Here is a 24,334-nt window from a genome sequence, read left to right on the forward strand (position 1 = left end):
TGATACTAAGGTTTTTCTTGTACACACATTTCACTCACGTACACCCAAACCCGAACCCCCCCCCCTCCCCACACACACACACACACAGACACACATACACACACAGTTTCGCTGTCTATTTCTCTATTACGAAGCGAGTTTTTCCAAAGAGTGTTTGTGATGAATGACTCAGGACATGCAATTCCAGGCTGTGCTTGATAAAACGTGCAGAGAGCACCAACTAGGAGAGACGCAGGACACCAGGAGAAGACGGACCGTCCCGTAGACACCACGCAGCAGGACACCAGGAGAAGACAGACCGTCCCGAAGACACCACACAGCAGGACACCAGGAGAAGACGGACCGTCCCGTAGACACCACGCAGCAGGACACCAGGAGAAGACAGACCGTCCCAAAGACACCACGCAGCAGGACAACAGGAGAAGACAGACCGTCCCAAAGACACCACGCAGCATAGACACCACGCAGCAGGACACCAGGAGAAGACAGACCGTCCTGTAGACACCACGCAGCAGGACACCAGGAGAAGACGGACCGTCCCGAAGACACCACGCAGCAGGACACCAGGAGAAGACAGACCGTCCCGAAGACACCACGCAGCATAGACACCACGCAGCAGGACACCAGGAGAAGACAGACCGTCCCGTAGACACCACGCAGCAGGACACCAGGAGAAGACAGACCGTCCCATAGACACCACGCAGCAGGACACCAGGAGAACATACCATGCAGCAGGACACCTGGAAAAGACAGACCATCCCGAAGACACCACGCAGCAGGACACCAGGAGAAGGCACCACGCAGCAGGACACCTGGAAAAGACACCACGCAGCAGGACACCAGGAGAAGACACCACGCAGCAGGACACCTGGAAAAGACAGACCATCCCGAAGACACCACGCAGCAGGACACCAGGAGAAGACACCACGCAGCAGGACACCAGGAGAAGACACCACGCAGCAGGACACCAGGAGAAGACAACACACAAACAAGACAACATCCCCCTCTACACACACATACACACACACACACACAAATACCCTACAGGCATTTCAACTAGACCTATAAGCTTCTGTTTCTAAGAGTAGCGCCCTTCTGTCTGCTTCTGGATCTCCCATCCACATCAGACAAGAGCACCATCATCTCATCAGACAGTGTGAAGAGCATGAAATCTGTCCCTCTCCAAAGTGTCCATGTCCACTCAAGTGGCCATAACTGAGATACAGCCAGAAATGGTGAATGATATTCTAGAGTATACAAAGTATTTTGTGTGTGTGTGTGTGTGTGTGTGTGTGTGTGTTTGGTGAATACAGGTATGATGCGTTTTGGAGGGAAAAATTCAGGTCAACAGCAAAACAGACATACATGGACATAGCAAAGAGCATCCAACTTCTCTCATAGCATTCCGGTGAACTGGGTGTCCCTAACACACACACACGCACGCACGCACGCACGGCCGCACGCACGCGCACACAAGGGTATTTAGAGAGCTTTCCTGATCATGCCTTTTTAAAAACACAGAAATGAGGACAAGACTTTATCAGATACAACCTAAAATCTTTCATGAATACCGAGTCCTGAGCCTATGACAGGACTTTACGGAGCTCTTAGTGAGCTTTTCTGGGTGTTCTTTTAATAACCTCATAATCTTGCCTTGTCAAAGCCTCCCTGTGTGAGATAAATTGCACAAATATGTACATATAAGGTCCTGGTCTGACGCGCTGTGCTGTACAAGACAAACGGACGATCAGATTAGACGTGATGGGTTTAAGTGTCTAAACCTCTCTCTGGTCTTCCTCTCACTGAGACTTTGACATGAGAAATGTAAGCACAATAACAAACAATAAAGAACATTAACGATTATCCACCGCAACCTTAAAGAATTCAAAGTGCTAAAAAAAAACAACCAGTTTCTGCTCTGTTTTTGTTTGCTTGTATAATTTGTTTGGCTGTTGTATGAATGTGACATTAAAATGTTAATCAACACCTTGTTTCGGGCCAGATTACAGTGCTGCGTGGATTACATGTGTGGGTGTCATGGCAACTGTGATGTGTTGGGCCTGCTCAGATCTCACATTATACATCCTGCTAATTTAGAGCCAACAGACTTTTCCTGTTACTGCTGTTTTTCATATGGTAGCTCTCGCTCTCTCTCTATCTGTCTTTCTCTCTGTCTCTCACTCTCTGTCTCTCGCTCTCTCTTTCTATCTGTCTATCTCTCTGTCTCTCGCTCTCTCTCTCTCTGTCTTTCTCTCTGTCTCTCTCTCTCTCTATCTGTCTTTCTCTGTCTCTCACTCTCTCTCTCTCTATGTCTTTCTCTATCTCTCGCTCTCTCTCTATGTCTTTCTCTCTGTCTCTCGCTCTCTGTCTCTCTCTCTCTCTATCTGTCTTTCTCTCTGTCTCTCGCTCTCTCTCTCTCTATGTCTTTCTCTCTGTCTCTCTCTATCTGTCTCTCTCTCTCTCTCTCTCTCTCTATCTGTCTTTCTCTCTGTCTCTCACTCTCTGTCTCTCGCTCTCTCTCTCTATGTCTTTCTCTCTGTCTCTCTCTCTCTCTCTCTCTCTGTCTTTCTCTCTGTCTCTCTCTCTCTGTCTTTCTCTCTGTCTCTCGCTCTCTCTCTATCTGTCTTTCTCTGTCTCTCGCTCTCTCTCTATCTGTCTTTCTCTATCTCTCGCTCTCTCTCTCTCTATGTCTTTCTCTCTGTCTCTCGCTCTCTGTCTCTCTCTCTCTCTCTGTCTCTCGCTCTATCTGTCTTTCTCTCTGTCTCTCGCTCTCTCTCTCTCTATGTCTTTCTCTATCTCTCGCTCTCTCTCTCTATGTCTTTCTCTCTGTCTCTCGCTCTCTGTCTCTCTCTCTCGCTCTCTCTCTATCTGTCTTTCTCTCTGTCTCTCGCTCTCTCTCTCTCTATGTCTTTCTCTCTGTCTCTCGCTCTCTCTCTCTCTATGTCTTTCTCTATCTCTCGCTCTCTCTCTCTCTATGTCTTTCTCTATCTCTCGCTCTCTCTCTATGTCTTTCTCTCTGTCTCTCGCTCTCTGTCTCTCTCTCTCTCTATCTCTTTCTCTCTGTCTCTCGCTCTCTCTCTCTCTATGTCTTTCTCTCTGTCTCTCTCTATCTGTCTCTCTCTCTCTCTCTATCTGTCTTTCTCTCTGTCTCTCACTCTCTGTCTCTCGCTCTCTCTCTCTATGTCTTTCTCTGTCTCTCTCTCTCTCTCTCTCTCTGTCTTTCTCTCTGTCTCTCTCTCTCTGTCTTTCTCTCTGTCTCTCGCTCTCTCTCTATCTGTCTTTCTCTCTGTCTCTCGCTCTCTCTATCTGTCTTTCTCTCTGTCTCTCTCTCTCTCTCTCTCTATGTCTTTCTCTGTCTCTCGCTCTCTCTCTCTCTGTCTTTCTCTGTCTCTCGCTCTCTCTCTCTCTGTCTTTCTCTCTGTCTCTCGCTCTCTGTCTCTCTCTATCTTTCTCTCTGTCTCTCGCTCTCTCTCTCTCTATGTCTTTCTCTCTGTCTCTCGCTCTCTCTCTCTCTATGTCTTTCTCTCTGTCTCTCGCTCTCTCTCTATCTGTCTCTCGCTCTCTCTCTATCTGTCTTTCTCTCTGTCTCTCGCTCTCTGTCTTTCTCTCTGTCTCTCGCTCTCTGTCTTTCTCTGTCTCTCGCTCTCTGTCTTTCTCTCTGTCTCTCGCTCTCTGTCTTTCTCTCTGTCTCTCGCTCTCTGTCTTTCTCTCTGTCTCTCGCTCTCTGTCTTTCTCTCTGTCTCTCGCTCTCTGTCTTTCTCTCTGTCTCTCGCTCTCTCTCTCTGTCTCTCGCTCTCTCTCTCTAAGTCTTTCTCTCTGTCTCTCGCTCTCTCTCTCTCTCTGTCTTTCTCTATCTCTCGCTCTCTCTCTCTCTGTCTTTCTCTCTGTCTCTCGCTCTCTCTCTATCTGCCTTTCTCTGTCTCTCGCTCTCTCTCTATCTGCCTTTCTCTGTCTCTCGCTCTCTCTCTCCATCTGTCTTTCTCTCTATCTCTCGCTCTCTCTCTCCATCTGCCTTTCTGTCTCTCGCTCTCTCTCTGCCTCTCTGTCCCCTCTTTCTCTTTCTGTCTCTCCCCTTTCTCTCAGTCTCTTTCTCTACATCCCTCTCTCTCTCTTCCTCCCTCTGAAGAAGGTTCTACCGTTCAGAACGCTAACACGCACGTGCCCAAACTTCTGGTGAGCAGTTATTCAGACTGTGTGCTGTCGTAGAGGGGATCATCTGAACGGGTTTGAAGCCGAGATTCCTCTGGGCATCGATGTTCCACTAACCAGCGCAGCGACACTCTGGCAGAGACGTTCTGTGGTAGAGAATCGCTGAAATCAGTCGAGTGTCTGGGACGGCCGACAGCATCCCGTTATTGGGAAGAGAGGAAACCACGTAGTAAAGGAAGAGCAAACTTCTTTTTCTTTCTCTTAATGCTACTGGAACACTCCTGAACCAGACGGCAGATAGTCTGGAGCAGAACTGGTGTCAGATATGAAGTCCAGACCTCAGAACAGAAGCATTTTAGGGCCCAAGATACTGGAGCTTCATCTTACTGGACAGCACTTCTGTTCTGCTTCAACACATACGTGTGTGTGTGTGTGTGTGTAAGGTGAGGATGAGTTTGGGTTGCCTCCACTACCCTTATCCCTCTCAAAGCCACATTATTTCTAAAGAAGTCTCTTCCCTGTCCCCGAGGCTGAAACTCTGACTGCTCTTTCACATACACACCTGCACCTAGTCCAGCGTTACTGTGAGGACTCAGCACTGAATGTAGCTGTAGGAGAACTAAATCATGCAATACACTCAAATACACTGTGTGCGTGTGTGTGTGTCTGGCTGTATATGCCTGTGTGTGTGTGTGTGTGTATGTGTTTGGCTGTATATGCCTGTGTGTGTGTGTGTGTGTGTGTGTGTGCGTGCGTGAGTGTGTGTCTGGCTGTATATGCCTGTGTGTGTGTGTGTGTGTGTGTGTGTGTGCGTGCGCGCGTGAGTGTGTGTCTGGCTGTATATGCGTGTGTGTGTGTGTGTGTGTGTGTGTATGTGTTTGGCTGTATATGCCTGTGTGTATGTGTTTGGCTGTATATGCATGTGTGTGTGTGGGGGGGTGTGTGTGTGTGTGAGAGAGAGAAGAGAGAAACGTGGAAAGAGAAACTCGTCTTTGTGCTGAGTGAATATTGCGAGTCTTTCTAAAACACAGCTCAGTATAACATTGGGCAAAAACAAGTGTGGTGTGTGTACTGATTACCGATGGAGTAGGCCGACCTCTCTGGATTATGGTGGGATTTTTATTTAAGGGGAGTCTTGAACGAGTCTTTTCATTAAAGCCACAACCAGGTCTGGCCGAGTTGGAATGCACACAGGCAGCGACGCTTTACTAATGATGCCTTCATCAGAACGCTGGGGCGGGCTAGGCTGCTGTAGGCCCGCCCCCGTACTCAAAATCAACAATTTCATTGGTCAAAGTTCCTGTCATTTTGCTAATACCCTTCAAAATATCAGCAGAAGGGCAGTTGTGAGTCACAGATTTGAGTCCCTACAGTCAAACTAACAGGCAGCTTTCTTTAACCACACTCAGATAGAAATAAGTCATTTAGTAACCAAGAATATGTAAAGTAACCTGTATGAAAAGGCTGATTTTTTTATTTTACGTTATGTTTAAAATATGTTTACATTATTTTAATTTTTTTAATTACTATTTTTTTCAATCTTCTTTTTTTGTTATTCCTTGACTGAAGGTTTAGAAGGGCCTGACTGTGCACACATACTCACACACACCCCCACACCCACACACACCCCCACACGCACCCACGCGCAGGCGCACCCACGCGCAGGCGCACACACGCGCACGCACACACACGCGCACACACGCACGCGCACGCACGCACACACGCGAACACACGCGCGCACACACACGCACGCACACACGCGCAGGCGCACACACAGGGCAAAGCCAGTCCAAGGTCAGTAGCAGGAAATGAACGTATTTCATTTGAATCCTGGCATCCAGACCAGCATGTGTCAGCAGGGCTGAGAGCTGCACTGGATGCCATCCCATAATATCTCCCCTCACAAGCCCCTACCAACCAAAACAAACAGTAATTACAAACCTTTTCCAGTTTCTTTAAAAGGTTTCTTTGTTCCATTTTGTTTTGTTTTTTTGCTTTTCATACAACCACAAGCTGATGTAGAGAGAGAGAGAGAGAAAGAGAGAGCGAGAGAGTAGTTGAGTACACAACGTTTCCAGAGAAACAGGATGACAGCTGATGAAGGACAGAAATGTCCTGCTACTCTGGAAACCTTGTGGGTGTCACTGCAGGTCTTACTTCACTGCAGGTCTTACTTCACTGCAGGTCTTACTTCACTGCAGGTCTTACTTCACTGCAGGTCTTATCCGAATGATAACTGCTTAATCTGATTTCCACAGGGGCCACAGTTGGCTTCACCTTCCACATCTTCTCCAGCTCGTCTCTCAGCCCTCGGTACTTCTCGAGCTTCTCGTGTTCCTTGGTCCTGATGTTGCGGTCACTTGCAATTCTCTCACTACGGCCCTCTTCTGCTGCTTGTCCATCACTGTTGTGTCTGTTTGGTTAGCTGTTAGTATTTTGTTAGCCTGCATCTGGGGTCCAGTCTGGTGTGGTAGGTCCCAGCCTCTATTGATCTGGTGTTCAGATCTTGTTCCTGTGCTGCCGTGATTAGTGCCTCTGTGGTGTCTCAGTCCGGCCTTTTCCAGCAATTGGTGGGATTTCTCCCTGTCAGCCTCTTCCGCTCTCTGCCGGTGGTTCATACCGTGCAGATGTTTTTCCTCCCATGATGCTCCCTTCTCCTCACTTCCATCCTCCTCAGGGTTCTGCTGTCTGAGGTTCTCACTAAACACTCGGGCCATCATGTACTCTTGGAACTTACTAGTCCTCTGCCCCCCTCCTTCTGCTCAGGGTGCTGGATTTGGGATAAAACCCTCCATACATTGTGATAAGTTTCCTTGACTTCTGTGTCCTCCTTAGGCCAGTTTATTACGCCAGCGGGGTTTCTGATGCCTGCCAGAAGGGATGTGTTGATAGGTGCTGATAGGTGTTGATCTTGTTGTTCCTGTCAGCTGACCTCTCAGGATGTGCCTCAATCTTTGTAGCTGTTTTTCTGTAGCTTTTCTGTAGCCTCTTCATGATTCCCATTTGCCTGTGGGATTCCAGGTACCTGCAGCTGTTACCTTCCGGTAGTCCGATCTCCTCAGTCCCACCTTCCCTCTCCTTCTAACCACCTGATCGCACTCATCCAGTCCGAATGACATTCCGATGTCACTGCTGTATGTCCTGGTGAGACCGATTAGCGAGTTGAGGTCTTTTTCACTTCTGGTGTGCAGCTTGATGTCATCCATGTAGAGGAGGTGACTGAGGAGGTGACCACTCTGTAGTTGGTATCCATAGCAACTCTCACAGATGATCTCACTGAGGGGGTTCGCGCCTATGAAGAACAGCAGTGGAAACAGGGCAGCTTCTTGGTAAATCGCGCATTTGTGCTGCTAGGAGATGGGACTCATGGTGTTGGTCTGAAGTTGACCTCTAGGGTCACACTGTGCTTGATGAAGGCTCGTAGACTCCACATTCCAGGATCCATGTGTGGGACATTGAGTCACAGGCTGGTGCTGCTCAGGTTGGTCTGTCTGCTCTTACAGTCTCGAGTGGTTCTTTTATCCACCAGTAGCTGTGTTTGGCTCCTCTGGTGTTCTTGCCAATGCATTTCTGGTCCCCGCGCACGTACTGAGTCATGTGACCACTAACCTCAGCCACACTGATGTCTGACAGGAGCGTCCTTGCAGTGCAGAGGCAGGTTATCAGCTGGTAGTCGGATGCAACTGCCCCTTTCTGGGGTACTTCTGGAACAGAACTGTCCGGCCTCCAGGGTGGGTTCCGCCCAATAGCAGCTGGTTCATTTGTGCTGCTCATGGAGAGCAGTGAGCTTCTTCAGCCTGTAGGCGTGGATATGTATGTAGATGGGTATTACTGAGATTGATGTTGTCATTCCTGGGATCTGTGGGCATTGTGGGTCCATCTTAGGGGTCAGAACTCCCTGTCATCACTGAGATGACGTTTGTATTAGCCTTCCACATTCTCTCAGGTTTTCTTTCCATTCCTGGGATTTCGCAAACTCATATTTCTTCCTTAGGACGTGTCCATCCACTGGGACGGCCACCTCAATTACCATCTGTACGACGTACACAGACAGTAATACAGCAAAGTGCTTCCCACCGGATGCAGGACCTCTGTATGTCTACACTAAAATGTTTTATTACCTCGATATATACGTATATTATTTAGCTAATAGAAAATCAGCACCTCAGAAATACGGCAAATTGGCTACATCACTTGACATCATTTGATGCATCACATATCATTAAACGTAATTCACAATTTTTTATCGTTTTCAAATATAACTACACAGCCTACGCTTTTGGCGTTAAAAGCCTTCACATAAAAGCTTGTAATATGTGGAAGTGGTGGTCGGATGCTGGGTATCACGCTCAGACACAGCCTTGCAAGTCTGCTGTCATCTCCTACAGTCGTAAAGACTCTCCAAACACAGCGGTGGGTACTGGGGAATGCAAGTTTTCTGGGGCCATAAATAATACCGGCATGAGGTTTTTCACTCGGTAATAAAAGTTCATTTGTGTTCATCACACTCTGAGTAACCCGGATCCTCCTGCCAGTGTCCAGCCACCAGGGGGCGCTAACCTCACCTGGCAGTTGCATACTGCCGTTTAGTTTCACACCAGTTAAGAGCCTCTTTCTGACACATTAATGCTGGCTGACATACTCTCTCTCTCTCTTGGTCACACGCACACACACACAGGGTTTTAGGGTGTGTGTGTCAGTGTGTGTGTGTGTGTGCGTGCGTGCGAGTGTGTGTGGGTATGTGGGTCAGTGTGTGTGCGCGTGTGTGTGTGTGTGTGTGTCAGTGTGTGTGTGTGCGTGCGTGCGAGTGTGTGTGTGTGGGTCAGTGTGTGTGTGTGCACATGTGTGTGTGTGTGTGTGTGTGTGCAGTGAACAGGTTCTTAAGCTAAAGACAGAATGATCCCCAGCATACAGCAAATCTTCATGTCCAGAAAAGGAAAAAACCTTCACGAAATCATCAGCACATTACACAATTCAGCAGACCTACACACACACACACACACACACACAGTACCATTACTTACAGTGCTCAGTGTGTGTGCAAAAACACAATCACCGGTTGCTTTATGAGAAGCACCTGCCTACACTCACTGTCTCTCTGTGTCTGTCTATCTGTGTCTGTCTGTCTGTGTCCATCTGTGTTTCTCTGTGTCTCTGTGCAGCCCAGATGAAACCAGCCCATTCATCAGATGACCGTTCCTGACTGTTCCTGACGTTCCGTGGATAGTACTTGTCTCATTCTCCACACAACCCCTACACAGACATGCTAGTGGTCTGCTTGTAGGTGCTGTGCTGCACACTATCCACCAACACACGATCCACTTACACACTATCCACTAACACACAATCCACAAACTAACACACAATCCACAAACAAACACACTATCCACTAACACACTATCCACTAAACCACAAACTCACTAACTACAAACACAAACACACTAACCACAAACACACTAACCACAAACACAAACACACTATCCACTAACACACTATCCACAAACACACTATCCACTAACACACTATCCACTAACACACTAATCACAAACAAACACAAACACACTATCCACTAAACCACAAATACACTAACCACAAAACACACTATCCACAAACACAAACACACTATCCACACACACACACACACACACACACACACACACACACACACACACACACACTATCCACAAACACACAAACACACACAAACTAACACATTTTAATGTATATTGATTTTAAATATTCAGCCTCAGGTTTTTGTTTAACACATACAGGTTTCCTTTTCAAATACTCAAGTTTCATTCAATATTCTCATGTTTCTCCATAATTACCTAAATGGCTCCTCATACATATTTTCCTGTGAGAATCAAACAGGACAAACAGGGATACGTGATTTCATTCTCGGATAACCCTTCGAGTCGAGTACCCGAACACGGAAAGGCCAGCGTCTGTGCCTGCTTTTCTGTTATAATATTCTGTGCTTACAAATGCATGTGCCATTTCTTCCCAGTGTTAAAGGTGTTTTGGAACTACGTCCTTACCTCGACAAGCGTGTACGCCAAGGTTCATGTCAACAAGGTGTGAGTGAGTGAGGGTGTGTGAGTGTGTCAGGCGATGAGATAACAGCAGTCAGAACTGCTGCACGGCTGACGAGCAGTGTTTCACCAGCTGGTTAGAGAATCCAGCCCATGCAGTGTCATGTTCCGTCTCAAGCTGTTTGAGGTAAACCTAAACACCTTGTGGAGTGTGTAGGGACCTACATTGGTACTGAAACATACACACACACCTACGACCCTGATCTGGGACAGAATATCCCCCACAGCCCAACTACCAGGTTTAACTCCTGAAGCTTTGGCTGGACACTTCTCCCGTGTCCGAGTCTGTTTCTAGGTGACGGGTACGGAACCCTGCGGTCTGGACACACCTTTGTAGAAACAGGTGCAGCATTTGGATATGATTTTGCAATTTCAATTGTGTGGAGGTGAAACTTATAAAGACATAACATTGCTTCCTGTGCCGACAGAACTATTAGAGCACGGGAAGACAGACAGGACCAAGAGTCAAGTATGATGACAATGACGATCGAGGTGACGGTGATGATCGAGGTGACGGTGATGATCGAGGTGACGGTGATGACTCTGAAGGGAACCACCTTTAAAGCCATGCAGGAAAATGATACCTGAGTGCAGAATACTAACAGTCATGTCATTAAATCACAAAACGTGTGTGTGTGTGATCATTAGGAGCTACTGACACTAAATGGAAATTTGACAGAAAGTTTGGCCCTTTGATTTAAAAAAAAAAAAAAAGAACTAGGTTTCTGGAAAACTTGACACATAGCTAAAGCCTGAAGTGCAAAACAGTTCACTGGAATAAGAGGAGCTCTATCAGTGAGTGTGTGTGTGTGTGTGTGTGTTTGTGTGCAGGGAGGATTGTGTTTATGAGCCGAAATACTGTTAATGGAGAAGAAAAGAAGTGGAAAACATGAACAGACGTCAAACCACCTAAAATTAGTCTGTTTACTGAAGCCATTTCCTTAGTTTCTAACACTTGACACTGAGTAAATAAAGCCAAACACTTGAGATGTTCACTGATGGTCAGTCAGCTTGTAATCAGAAGGTTGTCAGTTCAAGTCCCACCTCTGCCAGGTTTCCACGGTTGGGTCCCTGAGCAAGACCCTTAACCCTCAATTACTCAAGCTGTGTTCAACCATGACTGTAAATTGATGCTTCTTCTTAAACTGCGCAGCAGGGTTAAGACAGAAGGTGCTGAACATAACAGAAAACTGCTGGTGTGAACTCAAGGAAGGTGCAGCCATACCACCAACTGTGAATTACCTCCACTCTTCCACACCATCCAAATCACTCCTGGATTAGCCTCTGGTGCTGGATTAGCCCCTCCTCCTGTTCAAGGTTACTTTGGATTACAGGCACAGAGGAGTATTTGGTGAAGAGTCACACTGGTTAGGCAGGACTTCCTGTTGACAGATGGGGACTGAGGTGAGCCGTCACATTCCGTGACACTCTATTCCACAAAACTTTTCCTATGAGCACAGTGAAAGTTTCCCTGGATGCATGTACACAGAGGTCATATCCGCAAGGTCTGTCTGAAGCTCTTCCAAACAGAAAGACGTCAGACAAACCTTTCTGCAATCAGCTGTAAACAGTATCAATTATACTTTTATGCAATCCATCAGACTCCGAGACCTCCGAGCAGATTCGTCATGAAGTCGATTTTTGTGGGAGCTGTGAACGGTAACTCACGATCCACGTGAGTGTGTGCTCTTCTACAGAACGGTGCCACCATTCACCCTGCTTTATTCTTGACACGGCTGTTTTCACCCGCAAAGACTGAACTGTAGGACTGGAACTCAGAGCGCCCACTATGGGACGAGTCATGTACGATTCCTTGGATACTACTGAGGTTAGTAAAAGTTTTCATGCTACAGATGTTTCGAGGTTAGTCATGCTCTGACTGGGACTAAGTGACATCCACCGTAGAGCGCAAGTGGATGTGGAACTGCTAGAGACGATCCCAGTCCTCAAAGAGAAGTGTATGTATATGTAGGTGTGGGTTATGTGTGTGAGTGTGTGTTAGAGAGCTATGATTGCCTCAAAGTTGCATCACAAGGAGGCATCAGATTAAAAAAATGCAGAAGCTTTGAGTTGAGAGGCTCTGTTCCCAGCTGACTGCAGCCCTGCATGAACACTACGGTCAGGCCTGGAAAAAGCACAGTGTATGAACACATACGCCAGACTCGGAGTGCGAGAGGCCTGTGGGCCAAAGCAGAACCTGCGGGATTAATGACCCACTACATGGTGTGTAAGCACTTGCTTGGTCTGCCGCACTGGGAACTGAACCGAGTGAGACCCGTGCCAGACACAAGCTCTTCGGACATGTCAGTTATCGAAAAGGGGAGAGAGGGAGAGAGAGAGAGAGAGAGAGAGAGAGAGAGAGAGAGAATTAATTCACTTCCATGAATACAGTAAATGGTGCTGTTGTAATGAAATATAAGTCCCAGATCCTGCAGCCCTACTACTGTTGTTTAGAACAACAGGCTTATAGATCCAGCTCTGCTCCAGAGACATGCGTGTCCCCAGCTCTGCTCCAGAGACATGCGTGTGCCCAGCTCTGCTCCAGAGACATGCGTGTGCCCAGCTCTTCTCCAGAGACATGCGTGTGCCCAGCTCTTCTCCAGAGACATGCGTGCCCAGCTCTTCTCCAGAGACATGCGTGTGCCCAGCTCTTCTCCAGAGACATGCGTGTGCCCAGCTCTTCTCCAGAGACATGCGTGTGCCCAGCTCTTCTCCAGAGACATGCGTGTGCCCAGCTCTTCTCCAGAGACATGCGTGTCCCCAGCTCTGCTCCAGAGACATGCGTGTCCCCAGCTCTGCTCCAGAGACATGCGTGTCCCCAGCTCTGCTCCAGAGACATGCGTGTCCCCAGCTCTGCTCCAGAGACATGCGTGTCCCCAGCTCTGCTCCAGAGACATGCGCGTCCCCAGCTCTGCTCCAGAGACATGCGTGTCCCCAGCTCTGCTCCAGAGACATGCGCGTCCCCAGCTCTGCTCCAGAGACATGCGCGTCCCCAGCTCTGCTCCAGAGACATGCGTGTCCCCAGCTCTTCTCCAGAGACATGCGCGTCCCCAGCTCTGCTCCAGAGACATGCGTGTCCCCAGCTCTGCTCCAGAGACCAGTTTGTCTCTACTGTCACCATCATGCAGAGCACACCGCATAAACATCACCAATTTTCCACCTGATTATCTGGTTGGTGTGGATGTGTTTGGCAGCCATTTTGGATCAGCTCTATCTGCATTCTGCCCAGTTTCACCCAGGTTCAGGAAGCCATAACGATTCTCTCTCCCTCTCTTCTTTTCTATGATACGATCAGGGAGCCCTGATAACTGCCTCTACCATCACACTCCTACACTGCCTCAAATGACGAATGTCCCCACAACCTAATTACGAAGGTTAGACGGAGCTGTGACCAACAACACACACATACTCCCACATATGATACCTCATGGATGCCAGTGTCAGTGAGTTTATTTCCACTGTTGGGTCAGTTGTGTTAGAGGGGAGGGTGTGTTTTTCTGGCTGTGCAACTCTCACACAGTCCACGTTTGTGGTTTGTGCCCCTAGCAGCCTGAACCAATCAGGACCACCGACCTCACAGTGCACCGCACTCCCTCACAGTCCCTAAGGTCCGCGCAGGGAAACTTCCGTGTAGCTTCCGTGGTGTCACGTCAAGTCGAATAGAAGCGCGGCGACATCTGCACGCCAGAACCCTCGGGGCAGACGACTCCACGCGCTGTGCGATTTGCATCTGTGTCAGAGACGGATGCCATACAGACACAACGACTGAACCTTCACTGCCCGTGTGATGAATGTTTACTTGACATGTGCTGACCTCTGTGTTTGGGTGTCTGTCTCTGCATCTGTCCTCAATGTCTGTCTTCTCGTGCCTCTCTTCATCTTTCTCCAACATCTGTCTCCGCGTCTTGTCTCACGCCAGCGTTCACACCGTCAGGGTGTTGAAGGGGTGTGGTGTTCCACCAGTGTAAAGGTACTCAGCTGTCCAAAGCCCACGCTGACTGCAATAACCTGCAACCCTCCTCCTCACAGTCTAATGAGACCATCACACCCTGAGAGAAATTACCCACCAGAGACTCCGGCTACGAAAACGGTGAGTAAACAGAACCACCAACTTTAATTCCTAATAGATCTGCCGAACTGTCAACAGCACCAGGTCAAACTGAACCAACCTGGAAATGTGAAATCTTTTACTGAACTAACATTGTTACTGGTCTTAAAATAATCAAAACTGTAATTAAACGCTAAATTTTCAATTGGAGCCAGAGATACAGTGCTTCTTCTTTAGCCTTCGTGCCATCTCTTATGCTACGTTTTCTAACGTTAGAAACATCCCAGTTTTGTTCAGTTATAATAAAAAGGAAATATCCAAGAAGTTTGATGCGCAGTAAAGAATGCAATGCACCCTGGGAAGATCCAGCTCAGAACTAAAGAAGCTCAAATTTGTGAGATTCTCTGTGATCCAGATGAGAAAAGCCAGAGAGACGCACGGAGCTCAAAACGCAAGCTTAACGACAGCACAAGTGAGCAAATCCACTCCCACCTGTTCAGCTGCCACAGCCGCAGCTGAAACTGTAGTAATTATTTCATTTTCTCATAGTACACTGCAAAAAGCGGCTCTTTCCATCACGGCATCGTGGTTCCAGTGGCGCCCGCACCGTGTGGTTTTGTTTTTGTTTGTTTGCTTTGTTTATATCTGCTCCATCTCTGTCCTCTCTGAGTTGACAGTCAGCCGTGGAGGACAGTTAGATCACTGCCTGCCTCCTTCTTTGGAATTCTCTGGTTTGTGGAGTCAGAAGCTGAGCGGCTATAGTGCTGATAGCGTGTGTGTGTGTGTGTGTGTGTGTGTGCGAGCAGTGAGTAACTCCACTCAGGCGCAGTACACACACAAATAACACACACAGCTCCACCACTAGACAGGTGCTCTCAGTCGAAGTCCTTCAGCTGCCCCGCAGAGCAAACGTGGGAGGACGCGGTATTCTATTAGGGAATTATCAAACAAAATAGAGCTCCAAATTTTTAAATGTCTTTGTGAGTTTTATGGTTCATTCAGATGTTGAAATGTAAATTTGATGGTTATTTTATGGCTTTATGGTTAAATTTCAAGTTCTTTGCAATTACGCTAACAGAACAGTGGAGGGCCCACAAATGTACTGTGACAAATTTGCCATCTGTGGCGTTAACAGCAAACATTACCCCGGTAACGCCAACACCGCCCAACAAATAATACCGCTTGAACCTGCGCAACGGTGAATTTCCTGCTAAGAAGCCGATGTGGTCTTGACTTTCTGGTATTTGACAATGTTTTGATTATGAAACATTTGTGAGCATAATGGAAACAGTAGGAGGACAGGAAAGATGAGCTCAGAATGTTAGATCAGAAATTCAAATGTAGGTGTTGCAGAGGACATATCTGTAAACATAGACTGAGGACAGATGCAGTTCTCCTGCTCTGCCCTTATTTAGGAGAAAAACTGAAGTCTTTAACACAGCACAACCTGCAGTTGGTTAAAGTTACAAACGCGCCATTTTTAGACGGCATTTTTACACGGTTGTAGTATGATTTAAAGGCAGTTTTCCGCTTAGCACTGGTTTCACGACCGGGGTCATTCAGTCACCCACCTCTGGCCACTGGTCTTTAACGTACGTGACCTCATTTACAGGACACAGGTGAGTTCATACCGCAGTGCCTTTAGGCGTAGGAATTAAAGGCGGCGTGACACACTGTGTGGCGTAACGCAGTTGTGAGTCAGGATGTCACCCTTATCCTGCGTAATGTTCCCGCTCTGTGGAGACACAACGTTTGCTGTTTAGGGCAGAGAGTTATTGCTGCCTCTGTTCGTAGATGCTGTTTGATGACTAGACATTTACGTGTTTTACGCCTTGTTGCGATTTTTAGGGCCCATGATTAAATAGATATGGAAGGAACGGGACACACACAATTAAAGATGCAATCCGCATGACACTGTTAAAAGGAGGTGCGGTATGGCCTATTAAAGGTGCAGTAAACATATATATTAAACAGTAAGTAAATAAAACACCAAACATCATTATATTTTGCTGTTTTACTTATCAGTATTACTAGAATATAACTAGAATTGGATTGACAACAGACTGTAGGATGTAGGACTTAATGGTGATCCAAAATGATTCCAGCCCTATCCTGCGATTTTGAGAACGTTCCTAAGGTTTCTGGAAGCTTTTTTCTTTTCTTTCTTTTTTTTTAAGCAGTCTTCCAGAGGATTCACTCCATATCCCTGATGGGCAATGCCAGACTACAGGGGGCAAGCTCTAGTAAATAAACCCGTGTGCTGTGTGGAAGGCTGAGAGGATCCTGAGAGAGAGAGAGGCTGTCCATCAAATGAAAAAGATCTGCATTCATAGAAGCGAGAGAAGACACCTGCGTGGTAAAACCATAATGAACATCAAAGATCTGCTCTGAGCGCGTGGGGAGAACCGCTTGACAGCAGAGCGCTCAGACTCGGACATGCACGGAGCTGCTTCGTGCGAACGGCTGGTGTAAAAAAAGCTATAGAAATAAATTTGACTTTGAGTTTGACTTTAGAGAATTCCAGAAATTAGAGCCCTCTAAGGCTGACTGGGGATCAGGCTGCTGATGGGAGCACAGGTCACAAGGGATGGCCAAAGGGGGAAAGACCATGCAAATGAGATCTGTGGGACACCACGGGACCCATCCAGAAACCATGGCAACCGCATCACCCACCAAGCAACCGCCAAACTCTACATGTCACTAGCGTAAGACTTCTTTAGCTTCAGTTTATAAACAGCTTTCCCTTCGGTTCTCCTGGGAATGTGGCAGTCTCACGGTGCCCCAGACACACAGCAGCACCTCACTAATAACTACACCAGCTCAGACTGGCATGCAAAATATCAGATTATCAGGCAATTATCCTGCAGTTTTCTACTTGGATTGGAAATGAAAACAAAATAGGCTATAAACACAACATTGTACAACTGGTTTTAACCACTAACATTCAGATGACATCACAAACACACATCTACTGTGTCTGAACTATATCATGCATTTGACCAGTACTGAGGCCAAGAGAGCACCAAACCCAACCAAACACACACACACACATACACAAACGCGCACATGCAAACACACACACATACACACACACGTAGACGTGCAAACAGACAAGCACAGGCACACACATACACACAAACACGCGCGCACACACACACAAACACGCGCACACACACACACACACAAATGCGCACACACACACACAAACGCACACACACACACACAAACGCGCACACACACACTGTACTGTGGTATGACACAGAGGTGCCAGCTCACATGAGGCCAGTTAGGAGGGTTAACTGCTGCAACCGTTTCGCCACATTTTTAAGTGATTTATTCACATTTTCATCTTTTAATTGACCTTTGACCATCACATCAAGCAATTCCAGGATCACATAACCACAGGGAAGCACCATGGTGGAGGTATCACTACAGTGTCTTCAGAAGAAAACTCATTTCAGGATTCTTACACAGTTTCTTTTTTAAACATGTATCTGTTAAAAATAAACCTATTCCATTTTACACAGACTTTACCCAAAATATTACCTTGAGCTGGAAAAGAACAACAACAACAAAAAAAAAAAAAAAAAAAAAAAAAATATATATATATATATATATATATATATATATATATATATTTTTTTTTTTTTTTTTTTTTTTTTTTTAATCTCAACAATCCTAAGGATATTCTATTATTTTACAACAGGAAGGAGGTGAGATGTGAGAGTTCCCAACTTGAGTGTCATGGAGACAGCTCTGATTCCAGGCATGCCTGCAAAAATACTCACATCAAACAGCAGCAATTTAAAAAATTGCTTCTCAGTTTCATATTTGTATAAATGCCACCGACACAATGTATGAAAATTTTGGTTTAGGTTTGAGAAGGCTGGACAGCAACCCCACAGAGCGGTGGCGCTTGTGTCTAAGTGTGCTGTCTTTCTGTGATTCCAGGACACGCTCTGTCTGTTCCACTGTGACACTAAACATTTTTGCCGCAGGCCAAAGCAAAAGGTGTGAGGAGAACCACACGGACTCACATGGCCTCGGCTACAGTTATGATGTCCAAGTCAGAGATGTTCGGGCTGTGTTTACAGACCCTGTGATCCTCTGCACACTGCTACCATGTGGCCAGAATGAAGACAACAGACACACACGGGTGTCATGTAGTTGAATTACTGACATTAAATCATCAAGCACGTCTCGAAGAAGGCAAGTCTAATTTTAACAAACGCTATGAACTGATTTTTTCCTGAAAACCTCCTGCAAAGCCACAAAGTGTCTATTGTTTTAACACAAACCCCTGCGCGCCCCATTGCGCCCAAGGCTACGAACCCACCTTGACTGACAGGCGAGTTTTCTAGGTGAATTAGGCCACGTTTGTCACCGAGACTGTTGAAATTTATTAACTCTAAAAGTGGGTGCATATTCTTCCAGCTTGTTTTCTCAAATTGGCGATCTGAATGCTGACAGTTTCAACTGAATCTAATCAGTTTTTGTCTGTCCATATTTACTTGCCTTTAATTATCTCCTTTCTTACTGTATTTGTTTTATTAATTTAAAAAATGCAAACGAATCAGCATATAAAATGTCAGCCTAAAATGATCTTGTTCGCCCTTCGCAGTCATGCCCTGTGCACACCTGCATTATATCAGGATTATGTTTGTCAGAGGAGCATTTAATGAAGGGAGATTATGAGAGAGAATCAAGGTGTGGGATTATGTCTGAATCATTGTCTCTACCTCCTGCTGCTGGAGGAGAACTTTAATACGCTTTAATACACACACACTCACACACTCACTCACTCACACACACACACACACACACACACACACACACACACACACACACACACACACACACAGCTGGGCATTCCTGCTCCCCAACACACTCTGGTCATGGATATGCAAGAACACAGCAAAGGTTTGAAAAAGAGAAATATAGTTATCAAAGCTGAAGTGATGAAGTGACTCCATGAAGGGTCATACCAGGCCACTGAACCACGGACCACCCAAAGGATGGACCATGGCTCAGAAAACAAGTAAACAAATAAAAATCCAAGCCAAAAAAAGGACCACCTCGACGATTTTAAGACGAGTTACGCCCGAAAGCTTCGTTCGTTTAGTCCAGTGAGGGGGGGGGGGTCTGTTAATGGGGGGAGTTTAATACGACCAGATATGAGACTCATGAATATCATCTCATTTGAAAGGCTGAGCAGGAAATGATTAGCCTGCCAATTAGTTGAGTCACTTCTATTTTCCCCTGCCACGACCGAGGTGAGATCCCCTCACTGACTGCCACACGCAAACATGCTGAAACGACGGAACCCCAAGGAGGAAGAAGAAAAAATCCCGGAAAGTTCCGCAGCAGTCCGGGGAGAGGTGCTCGCCCAACTGCTGGAGGATTCACACACACACAAACACACACTCTGCCAAATTAGGAGCCTTCCCAAGTACGACCTGATCTGCTAGTTCCCTTACAGAACTACGATTCGGACTCAGAATCAGAGCTGCACGGAACGAGGGGAGGGTAAAGAAACCCTGGAACTCTTTCACATTACAGCACCAGAATGTAACTCAAACCGTAAACACTGAGATACCAAGTAAGAAATGTGTAACAGCTGACACTCTACACTTTCTTCATATTACCTTATGGAAACACAGAATATGAATCATGCACTGCTAATGTACACACTGTTCATTGTATTACATGGTTTATGTTTTATTTACACTGTAACAATGGTTTAGCTACATTTTATTAGTGGTGGCATAACAATGTGTTGATGAAATGTTCTGTATGAGTGCAAGAGAAGCCAGACATTCCATCAGCTACCTCAAGGACGATGTGAAACGTAACTCTGTCTGTCACGTGGATCAGTGACGTGGCCTCCACAAAACAAACGCGAACCAGGCAAAGCCTCTGAAGAACACTCGTCAGAGCTGAGTAACCCCATCAGAAGGAAGAGTTCCTTCCCTCATTCGGCATGTGGAGACCAGCCCTAGTTCATCCCAGTATAGCTGAACCCACCCGAGTGTCCCCGACTTAGCGAAGAAGACACTCCCTCCTGACATACGCCAATCATTTTTTCCAGCCAATCACAGTGTGGTAAGATGTGCCAGAATGCTTCAAATTGACATAATCAATGGCCAAACAACGCATAACATCACAAGGGTTATACACTAATCAAACACTGAACACCACATGACATCACTAAGAATAACATGTGCCTCCAAAGTGTCTCTGATATGGAAATATGGGACAGTTTGTGATCTATATAAGAGCATATATGTTCAAGATGCAGTATTATACCTCTGTAAGCCTCAATCATTTTCTGACAGGTCTCACCAAACGCGAGCGCTTCAGACACGTCTCAGACACGTCTCACTCAAAAGTGATCCCTTCCTCTCGAGCCACAGGCGGCTTAGCAGCAGAATTTTTTTGTTTTTTTAAACAACAAAAACTTGAACAGGAAGGACTGAAAAATAACCCAAGAGGAATTCCTGGGCATTTGATAAACGGTCACAAAAGGTGGGCAGGGCTTTCTGCTGACAGACAGGTGAGAGAAACCATCATACACAAGCCTACAGAGATTTGCTTGACAAGCTGTTGTTCTGGTGGAACCTTGGGGCTCCAGTAGGGAGACGCGGGCCACATGACGCGAATATGTGCAGAGAGATGCCAAGGCACAATACTGCCGCCTCCGTAAACACCTCCCCACTGTGACGGCACGACGGGAAAGGTGCCTACGGCTCATAGCGGGAGAGCGTGACCCCGCGGAAGCTGCCAGAAATGCCTGAGAGCATCTCCTCAGCCAAGGACACGAGACATCCCAACTTCAGCTCACTGGACTCACGCCAAACCCTAAAGTACTGAGGGCCCCTGAACACATTATCCTCTGGAAGACAGACTATACACACTCATTAAAAAACTCCAGCTACTGAGGGCTATTTATGACCACACACACATGCACACACGGGGTTTTAACGGCAGTAACAGCCCACACCCTTTAACTCTCTCCACTGTGTCTGGATGGCAATAACCAGCTCTGGCAATGATGGTTCTCCTATTACCACATACTACCTCATTAGCCATGCGGTTGTTAGCTAATACGCGTTCACACCTGGTTAGGCAGTGGTGTGTAATGAAGCTGAATCCACAGCGTATGGCGGGTCGGCCGTATTGGTCTCAGACCGAGCTCCCGTCCGTGGGGTTCTCGGCAGGAGCCTTTCCTGGCTCCAAACACAGACGCAGCCTTACACACGCAGGTGTGTGTGTGTGTGTGTGTGTGTGTATGTGTGTACATGCAGGTGTGTGTGTGTGTGTGTTTGTGTGTGTACATGCAGGTACGTGTGTATGCGTGTGCATGTGTGTATATGCAGGTGTGTGCGTGTGTGTGTGTGTACACATGTGCATGCGCATGTATGTGCGCTAGTGCATGCCCAAGTGTGTGTGTGTGTGTGTCCATTTCAGAGTGGGAGAATAAAATTAAAACAATGTGGATTGGATATTATTTCTGACTTTCTTTCAGTTCATTAACTGCCGAGCTGTAATCCAGAAAGTTCAGGAGATTCAAAGTAGCCTGTGGTAATGCCCCGCCCACATAAACAGCAGCATGCGATAATGCCCCGCCCACATAAACAGCAGCATGCGATAATGCCCCGCCCACATAAACAGTCACAAACAACCTGCATTCATGCCACGCCCACAAAAACAGAATCCTGTCATCAAGTCCCGCCCACACAAACCCGTCCGTCATCACTTCCTTTCACTAACCAATTTAAACGTTTATTTTTTTCTTCCACAAACTTGTTTTCTGGCACAAAATCAACATCAGAGTGCAGACAGTTGTGGGGAGCTTTGTCCAGCGCTGCCCTCGCGACCTTCACAAGTTCACACTAATAAACAGGATAACATGTTTGCTTCACATGACACAGGATTTTTATTGTTGTTGTTTGATGCACATATTTATATTTCTACTGTCAACAGGTGAGTCGGGTTTATTCGAATGATTCAGAAGGCTATGATGTGGCTTACAGCGTAAGAAAAGGGTAAGACAGGAAGGAGTGTGTGAGAGTGTGTGTGTGTGAGTGAGAAGAGATGGAGAGGGCGCGTAATATTCTCCGTCTCTCGCATCTCCTAGAAATGTTTTCCTTCTCTTTCTCCTCTCATGTTAGCATTAGCAGCGATAAGTCTGCACATATCCCACAGCATGCGCGATGCGTGTCACCCACTGGGTCTGTGTGCGTGCACACTGCACGTGAGCTGAAGCACTTCACCAAGTACAGCATCAGCGCAACGACCAAAAACAACGGAGGGTCAAACCCCAGCAGGGAAGAGCACAGATCTGAGACCAGTCTTTATGGCTTACATCCCTGTTCTAGTTATCTGGAGAGCCAATGCAGAACAGGTCCTGGGACATTTAATGCAATAACATGCTGTCTAGCAAAAACGACAACAGAAATACACTGCACACACCGAGAGCAAAATAACAAACGTTTCTTAAACACACACACACGTCTCATCACGTCTTATTTGGGGTAAATCTCTCTCAAGAATTAAGCAAATTTCTTTGTATTTAAATACATAACAGTAAAATTTTCTCCGGTTTCTGTTGTGAAATTCACAAACAGGTGATGCTCATCTATTTGGGAGCATCCCCTCCCGCGCGCCCCGTCAGTGGGGCACACGCAAAGCGTAAAGCGCGCAGCGTTAATAACTACCGACAAACTACAGGCGCTGACTGGGATGCGTGTAGCGCCTGAAAATGAAGTAAAAATTCAAATATCTTTTCAAAAATCGTGACAAGCCTGTCGAAAATGCACGAGCGTTAACTTAGTGGTGAAGTTTGTGAACATTTACATGCAACAGGATGTAAAGAATATCAGATTAAAACGACCGTGGTGTGTGCCATCTTTACAGCACAACTACCGTCCACACACACTCTCCGACACGAGACCCCTGCTGTAGCCCTGCACAGTGCCGCACGGGAAGTTTGGCCAAACAAACCGCGCGGCGCATCGACGCGTCCGCTGGGCGAGCAGCAGCGCTTACCTTCCCGGAGTAGAGACTTCACATGAGCTCGAGGTCGCACGCGCACACTGGAAGAACTTGCTCAGGCAGTCAAAAGACGCTTTCGCAGCTCCTGGAGAGGCGCACGGTGGGGTCGCGCTCGCGCTGTCCGGGCGTTCGGCTCCCCGCGCGACCGCGGCGACTAATTACCGCACCAGCGGAATCTCCAGGAGCGCACGAGACGAAGCCTGCCCCCCCCCCCCCCCCCCCGCGGCTGGTCTGATTGGCTAAGGTGTTGGTGACGCACCAGCAGGTGGCAATCCAGTCGCGTGAAAGGCTCCAGAAACAGAAGATGAACGCGCGAGACGTGCTGGTGCTCTCACGGAGGATGTGATGTCATCAGGACCCGCTACAGAGGACTGGACCTGGGTGTCACAGTGGCGCCTCTGTACTGTCTGCACAGCAAGTACGATATGTTACCCCCCCCCCCCCCAATAAAATAGAGAGAGAGAGAGGGAGGGAGAGAGAGAGAGAGAGAGAGAGAGAGAGGGAGAGAGAGAGAAAGAGAGAGAGAGAGGGAGGGAGAGAGAGAGAGAGAGAGAGAGAAAGAGAGAGGGAGAGAGAGAGAGAAAGAGAGAGAGAGGGAGGGAGAGAGAGAGGGAGAGAGAGAGAGAGAGGGAGGGAGAGAGAGAGAGGGAGGGAGAGAGGGAGGGAGAGAGAGAGAGGGAGGGAGAGAGAGAGAGAGAGAGAGAGAGAGAGTAGCCGTGTCGAGGAACAAGCAAACAATATATTTTCCTGCTCAAGGAAAATTACTGTAAGAAGTGTTTAAAAAAACTCACAAAGTTAACAAATAGAATAGCGACTTAACTAAACAGAAAAATTGGAGAAGAGTTATCAACAGAAACACACACCACGATGAGGCTAGAAGTACTTATACAGACAGGGCTAACTCAACCAAACATACACACAGCAGTTATTTAACAAATACATTAAGTATTAAATTGAAACCAAATAAAGTGTGCAGGGAGGCGCATGGCAT

The 24,334-nt window shown here is 47.1% G+C and overlaps 1 protein-coding gene across 3 annotated transcripts in view; it reads right to left on the reverse strand.

Moving 5' to 3' along the window:
• chrm3a (cholinergic receptor, muscarinic 3a) overlaps nucleotides 1-23,487 on the reverse strand; it is a 102,348-nt gene extending 78,861 nt beyond the window's left edge. For all 3 annotated transcript variants that reach the window (XR_014125641.1, XR_014125640.1, XM_035532959.2), the window contains exon 1: nucleotides 23,338-23,487. The gene's annotated coding sequence lies outside the window, so the exon portion shown is untranslated. The remainder of the gene's footprint in view (nucleotides 1-23,337) is intronic.
• Between the last annotated feature and the right edge of the window lie 847 nt (nucleotides 23,488-24,334).

The sequence above is a fragment of the Electrophorus electricus genome, chromosome 10 (assembly GCF_041902795.1).
Source record: "Electrophorus electricus isolate QZ-2024a chromosome 10, ASM4190279v1, whole genome shotgun sequence".
Classification (NCBI taxonomy): domain Eukaryota; kingdom Metazoa; phylum Chordata; class Actinopteri; order Gymnotiformes; family Gymnotidae; genus Electrophorus; species Electrophorus electricus.